The sequence below is a fragment of the Canis lupus genome, chromosome 9 (assembly GCF_011100685.1).
Source record: "Canis lupus familiaris isolate Mischka breed German Shepherd chromosome 9, alternate assembly UU_Cfam_GSD_1.0, whole genome shotgun sequence".
Classification (NCBI taxonomy): Eukaryota; Metazoa; Chordata; class Mammalia; order Carnivora; family Canidae; genus Canis; species Canis lupus.
Window position 1 is genome coordinate 31,024,617 of NC_049230.1, and position 7,042 is coordinate 31,031,658.

Below are 7,042 nucleotides of genomic sequence, written 5' to 3' on the forward strand. Positions count from 1 at the left end.
ATCTATAATAAACAATCAAGTATATGGATCTGGAGTGCAGAACAGATCTGAGCTAGAGGTATAAATTTGGGGAGAGGGGTGTCACATAGATCATAAATGAAATCCTGGACACAATTGCCTGGAGGAAGAGTTTTAAAAAGTGATATGAGAAGACCTTCTAGGACTGCACCTTGAGGAACTTCAACATTAAAGGCAAAATAAAGAGAGATGAGACAGCAAAGAAGCAGCCAAATAAGTAAGAAGAATACCAGGAGTTTGTAAGGTTTCTGAAGCCAAAGGAAGAGTGCATTTCAAGGATGGGAGCAGGCAGTCAGCAGTTTTGAATGTCACTCAGAGGTCAAAGAGGGTGAAGTCGCTTTGGATTGAGAGTCTTGGTGGTCATTGGTGACCTTCCAGAAAGCTCTGTGGTGCAGTGGTGTGGGGAAGTGCACTAGGCCAGTGGAAAATAATGGAACGGAGGCAGAAGGGTTCAACTCTTTTGAGAAACTTAGTAGAGAAGAGTCCAGAGGTAGGGCATTAACCAGCTGGGGAAGGACATGTAGGATGTGTTTTTTAGTCTTTGACGGAGAAAGTTAAAGCCTATTTGAGAGACGTTGATGTGAATTCAGTAAAATACAAGAGTAAGGACTTAATGCTCTAAGTTCAGCCACACTTTATGCTTAAAGGGTGTGGGCTAAGTTATTAGATTTGAACAAATGAGCATTTCACTAAACATGGAGGAACAGAAAAACCTGAACTACATCCAGACCTGTGACTTAGAGTTGAGTTTTTTCATTGCTTTCAGCTTCAGTGTCCTCATCTTCCTTTTCAAGATTATTGCAATGATGAAAACTAAGAGATGAAAAGGCATCATCATCACACTTGGCAGTTAGCTCCCGATAAATGGTAGCATTTCCTATGTCACTGCACACAGCTGAGCAGTTTGTAGTAGTCAGATCCTTCTTCATCATGTCTTCACTGCTGGAAGGGATGTTGTGACCATGAGCTGACACTTCAAATAGCCACCTAGGTTTCCTGTGCCCAAGCCTAATGTGCAAATAATGCTGCATCCTTCCATCATCAACACACATTCATTCTTGCAACACAGGTTTACCATTTCTATCCCCTTTCTCACCTGTGTTTATTATCACCTACAGTTGTCATCATTGCCATTATCATTCATAAAAAGGAATTCTCCAGCATCAGCGTGCCATTCACAGATGGCCTTGGGCTTACACCACTCGATTTAATCTGTTTCTATGTCTCCCTCTATTCTGCTCTTCCACAAAGTCAGACTTTCTCCACCCTCTTTTTTTTTTTTTTTTTTTTTTTTTTTTTTACTTGATTCATGGCATTTTCTTCCTGGTGTTGACCTTGATTCCTATCAGAGTGTTTCTAATGGCCTTTGACAGTCTTGAGATCTGCCATTTACAATTGAATCCAATCCTTGAGACCACCCCTTGCCAACTCAGGAAATACTTCCACTTGCTTATCCCAGCCCTGTCAGGTAACACTTGGTCAAGCATGAAAATAAAATCGGAAGTCTAATTTATAAAATTAATAATTTACTCTGATAGGCAACTTTCTAGAATGTACTACTTGTTTCATAATTCTAGCTGTCTTCTTGATGCCTCCATAGGGAATTGTACCATTACGTGGAATTCAGGAGATTTGTGTATTAACTTGCCATTAGCAGCCTCCCTTTCGTGAATGTCCTGTCCCTCCTCGTGTGCTATTTATTCTTCAGGTCCCTCACACTCAAATATATAGTATTTTCTTTATTCCTCCAACCCTTGCCCCACTTGCTCCCTCTACTATAATCTATTTGGTCATCCATCACACTTACTCTAACTTTTTCATGCTTTTCGAATGTATCTCTTTCTTTCCTAATCCCCTAACATTTTAACCTGTATCTCTGCCTCTCTGGTTCCTTTGTCATAACATTAAGTGATTATTCTTCTAGAACTGCACTATGACTTGTCCAGCTAAAATTTTCTGTGACTCCATATTACTTGCAAATGAGCATCCAGACCCACAACCCCACCAGATCCCTCCACTTTTCCCATTTCTCCCTCCTTCCTTTAGGAAGATCTTATTCCAAGCTGTTCTACTCCCTTTTCCTCAGTGCTACCCTTTCTCTCCTTTGCTGATGTAGTTGTTCCCACTTGTAACTACCTTCCTCTGCTCCTCTTCAAGACTTTCAAATTAAACATCCTCCAAAGAATCAGCACTTTAGCTGTTAATGATCTCTACTCCCATGAGCTGAGGGCACTTAGTAGCCTAATCCTGAACTGGACATTTGTCTTGTAATGTCTTACGTTTGTCTTTGTCTTTGGTATCTTAGAATTATATGTGATAAGCCTCTTGGAGATGACACTATCTATGGCTATATAGCCAGAGGTAAAGTATACATTGCAAGGGCAGTGGGACTTCTCCATTCTGTATGGTTCAGCCTTCACCAAGAATGTCACCCCAAGGAGGGATAGTAGCCAATTGGAACACATTCAGGTGGAAAGTGACAAGAAAGAGGAATATTCAGTTACTAAGTTAGACGGTTATCTCCAAACATTTATAGAAAGATATTTAGGTTTAATACATTTGGCCCAGAGAATAATGATATTACAGGGATGATGTGAAAATACTGGTAATCAGTTTAGTGCAAGCAAGGACCAGTCAGAGGGATATTAGCTGTAGGGCCCTCCTAAAGCCCTAGAGGACCTCCTTGCTGTACTAGGCATCAAGCCTTTGGTTTCTGGATCATGGGAAGGTTAAGGAAATTTGGGGGAAGATACCAAGATATTGGGGTCATAGTGGAGACTCAAGGAGGCTTTAAGTTGAGCAGTGGTTGTCCATCACTGATAAAAAAACTGCACTAACAACTGACACAGCCTTTCTGGACCCTGCCAGCTGAAGATCAGGCCTGGACATTTAACACACTGGCTTTCTGCAAATTGGCATAGAAGGCATCCACCATTAGGAGAATTGGCCACTCTGAGTACTGGCTGAGAATTGGCCAACTTTCAGAAATAATACCAATGTGAGGAGGTTACAGGGAGATAGAGTTTCAACAAAATATAAATATGATTATGAGCTATTTCTTGATAGTGAGAGCCCTGTCTCTGGAGGTGTGTCAGATTCTGATAGGCCATTATTTTATGAAAGAAAATAATTTTGGCACAGAAGACCACCATTGTTCCTTTCAACCTTGGAAGTCTGTTATTGTACTATAGTTGAAATTCTTCATTTGATGCATGAAGGAACAAACTCCGAGAGGAAATGTGAATGAGATCTGCTTTATTATTGCGGTTTTACTTCCATATCATCGATTTGGTTTTCTGTGTATATTTGTTGTCATCCCCAAATGTACCTTGCTTCTTCTACCCCCTACCATGACTAGAAGCATACTGTGCATGCAGCAGGGGTTTAATAAACATGTGATGTGTGCATGGATAATTGCTCATCCCTATCCGCATTTCAAACTCAGGATCCCAAAGAGAAAACTTAATTCATCCTCTGCTCCTTTCTCCTGCTTCAGACTATTGGAACTGACCACTGCTTCTTCCTTCCCTGACCAAATGCTAATGGAGGTGCTAATGAGGCCCTCTGGCCATCAGAAAGAAAGAGAAAGAAAATCAAATAGTCTAATTAATCCACAAATTATAGTTGCTGAAAAAAAGTGGTCATATTTCCTATAGAAAGCCAGACGAGGACTAATGGGCACTAAAGCATTGGTCTTGGCTCCTTTGGGTGTGTAGTTTGGAGGTTACCTGTTGTTTTTTCAGGGATTATGAGGCACCACTTGGCTTCCATTTGGGTGGAGCTCACCAGAACTCTGTTCCAAGTCTGAGCTGTCTGTTTGCTTATTAAATGGGAAAAGGAGGGCAGAGAGTAACCTCTTTGTATAAGGTGAGCCTAATATTAATAGCAAACATTTATGGAGTACTCATTATGTGCCAGGAACTATACTAAGCATTTTACATGGATGATATCATTGAATCATGTACAATTATTCCCCCACTTTATACACAAGGAAACTGAGGCTTGGGTAGGCTAAGTAACTTACTCAAGGTCACACAGTAAGTGGCTACATATGTGGTCCAAGACCTTTTAGCTTGTACTAAATCTGCCAGCAGCATTCTATAGCCCATGTTTTAATTCTTTCAACCTATCCTGTATGGCTTGGGGGGACTGCCCCTTCAGTCAATGAACTCTGGGAATGTAGCACAGGGAGTTTGGAGCCAATACTACACAAAATGGGATTTTAATGGATTGGTTTGAGGATTATGGTATGGGGGGAGGGGTGTGAGGCCATGATATGCCAGAACCACCTGGTGGGCCAGAGCTGAAAAGGGGGAGGAGGATGTCCGGTGACCTGTTTTCTTCTGGTTTAGAGCAAAGCCTCTCCCAGGCTTCCCAACAGGACACAGAGGATTTTCACTGTAGCAGGAAGTATGGGCCTTTATCCAGTGAGAATCAAGACAGCCGTGTTTAATAGCTACCAGTACAGTGAGTGGAAAGCAAATTTATAAGTGTGAAATTGCAAGGTGTGCTAGGTTGGAAACCAAAGGAATGAGGCAAGAAGCGAGGAGTAATTAGGCATAAAGAGAGAGACCTCACTGCTCATGGATTAACAAATTCATGTTTGGCTTTTCCAGAAAGCTTGGTGCGCATAATGTGTGAGCGTGCGTGTCGCATGGGGCACTGTGCGAATCACTCTGAATCTACAAGAATTTATGAGAGGTATTCCCTGGCGGGGTCGTCCCCACTCAGACCTTTAACCAGTAAGAACCCCTCTGGAAACATCTCTACTGCCCTGAATCTAGGCTGCAATTAGTCACATCTAGTGACCAGCAGCCCAGGAATCCACAGAGCCATGAAAACAACAGCAGGCATGCCCACTTGGAGCATCTACCTTAGTCATCTATTCTTGTCATCTGATGTTTAACAATCTCTGAGGGATGTGTGAATCACCTGGGGGTCCAGTTAAAATTCAGATTCTGACTCAGCAGTTCTGGAATGGGACCTGAGACTCTGCATTTCTAACAGGTTCCCAATTGATGTCAGTATGGCTGGTCTGTGAACCACACTCTCAACTCTTTACATAGTCCTCTCTTTTGACCCTGATGTATTATGTATGAATTGCCACATTTGACGAAATGAAAGCAACACAGCTGAGAATACTGAATGATTTGCTCAGGCACAGAGCTAATGAGCTCAGTCCAGGTCTGATGATTCCAAAAATCCATGCTTCTGTTATACACCACTATAATCCACACACACATTCAAGCTGCAGCTTCCCTGAGACTTAACATGGTAGCCTACAAATCCGACCCTAGCACCAGGGCACAGTAGAGGGCCAGGCATCCCTGCCTGCAAGGAGCTAGTTTACTCAGCCCACTACTTCCAGGGTTCCTGGGATGCATTCTGAGTGTAGAGTTCTAAGCCCACCCTACCTGTCTTGTCCAAAACCTCTGCCAGCTTCTGACCCAGGGTGGAGCCCACCTTCTCTTTCAAGCAGAAGCTCAGGAAAACTCTCTTCACTTCTGTTGAAGTGAGTAGATTAGCACTCAAGAATATGTCCTTACTGTGCCCCTTGGATTGGACTACATGTGTTAGAACACCACCTGGAATGTTCTAGAGTACCAAATCTCCCACTGAGATTAATGGGTTGCCCTTCCCAGTCCCATCCTCCAGGAGCTATCCCTTTTCTTCTCATCTTGTCAGGTCTCCCTAGCATTTACCCCATGCTACTCTCGTTTCCCTTTCCCAACCTATGACTTCTTAACATGCCTAATGGCAAGGTGGCGCAGTTTCTGGAATAGTTTCTGGTTTCTTGGGACTAACACCGTACTTGGAGTGACAGATGCGAATAATCACTTGTCTCACTACTTTTGCCCTTCCCTACCTCCTTCCCCTTCTTTAAACATTCAAAGCCTGAAGGATCCACTGCAAACACCATCTTTTCCATAAAGCATTTCCTGATCACCTCAACTTACAATTGACTTCACTTTCCTCCATACCCCTCCCTAACCAAAGGCATCTTTTTTGCATGTGCCTCAAAGCACTCAGCACTTTCAACCTCACACCAAAGTCAGCCTTGGCCATGATATCCCTTGTATCATTGTCTCCTTGGAAGGACATCCTGTGTTTGGTCAATCGTTGTATCTCTAGCAATGTGCTGTGCACATTACATTGTGTGTGTTTCATAAATGGCTACTAACTGAATGAAATTATTTCAAGTCGGACTAATAAATAGTGTAATAAAGGAATGAAAACCTAGGAGATAGAACAATTGAATAAAAGGAGACTGGAAAGGGAAACTCCCTGGGGGGGTTCATGGAGGAAATGAGGTTGATGTGTCTCTTGAACAGTGAGTGGGATTTCCATAGTGGGGTTAATAATAATTATAATAATAACTGAAGGTTACACAGTGCTTTGTGTACTGTGCCAGATATTGGCTGAATCATCTGCTCATTTTATCCTCAATAGTCCTATAAAGCGAGTTGGTCCTGTATAGTGTTCATTTTACATATGAAGAAACACACCGGGAGGTACTAGGAGGCCAGTTCACTTTATCCAGAACATATAGGTGGTAAATAATGAAGTCAGGGTTTGAATCCATCACTTGAACTCCACAGCACATGTTTTAAAATCAATGCAATTGGTAGAGATAGGGAAGCGGCAGATAGAGGTGATCGCACAGCAGAAGTGAAAGCAGGACAAGGGGGCAAGCATCACTTAATCCCACATGACAGGGGCAGAATGAGCCCACAGTGGGGCCACTACAGTGTCAGACAAGGCTGGGAAGGTGGTCTGGGGACAGACTGGGGTCATGTTTTCCCTCCATGAGCATGAAGAGTACGAGCCATGGAGAAGAAATACCGAGTCAAACTTGCACTGAGAAGCATTATTTATGTGCTGTCTCTGGCCTGGCCCCCGCGGCTGCTGTTGCGAGGGGAGTGAGGAGCCGAGCCAGCGCCCCTGGACAGCTCTGTGGGCCATGGAGCTCACTGCAAAGTCACACTTTGGAGAATAAAGCCGCTGGTGATGCCCAGAGTGGCCC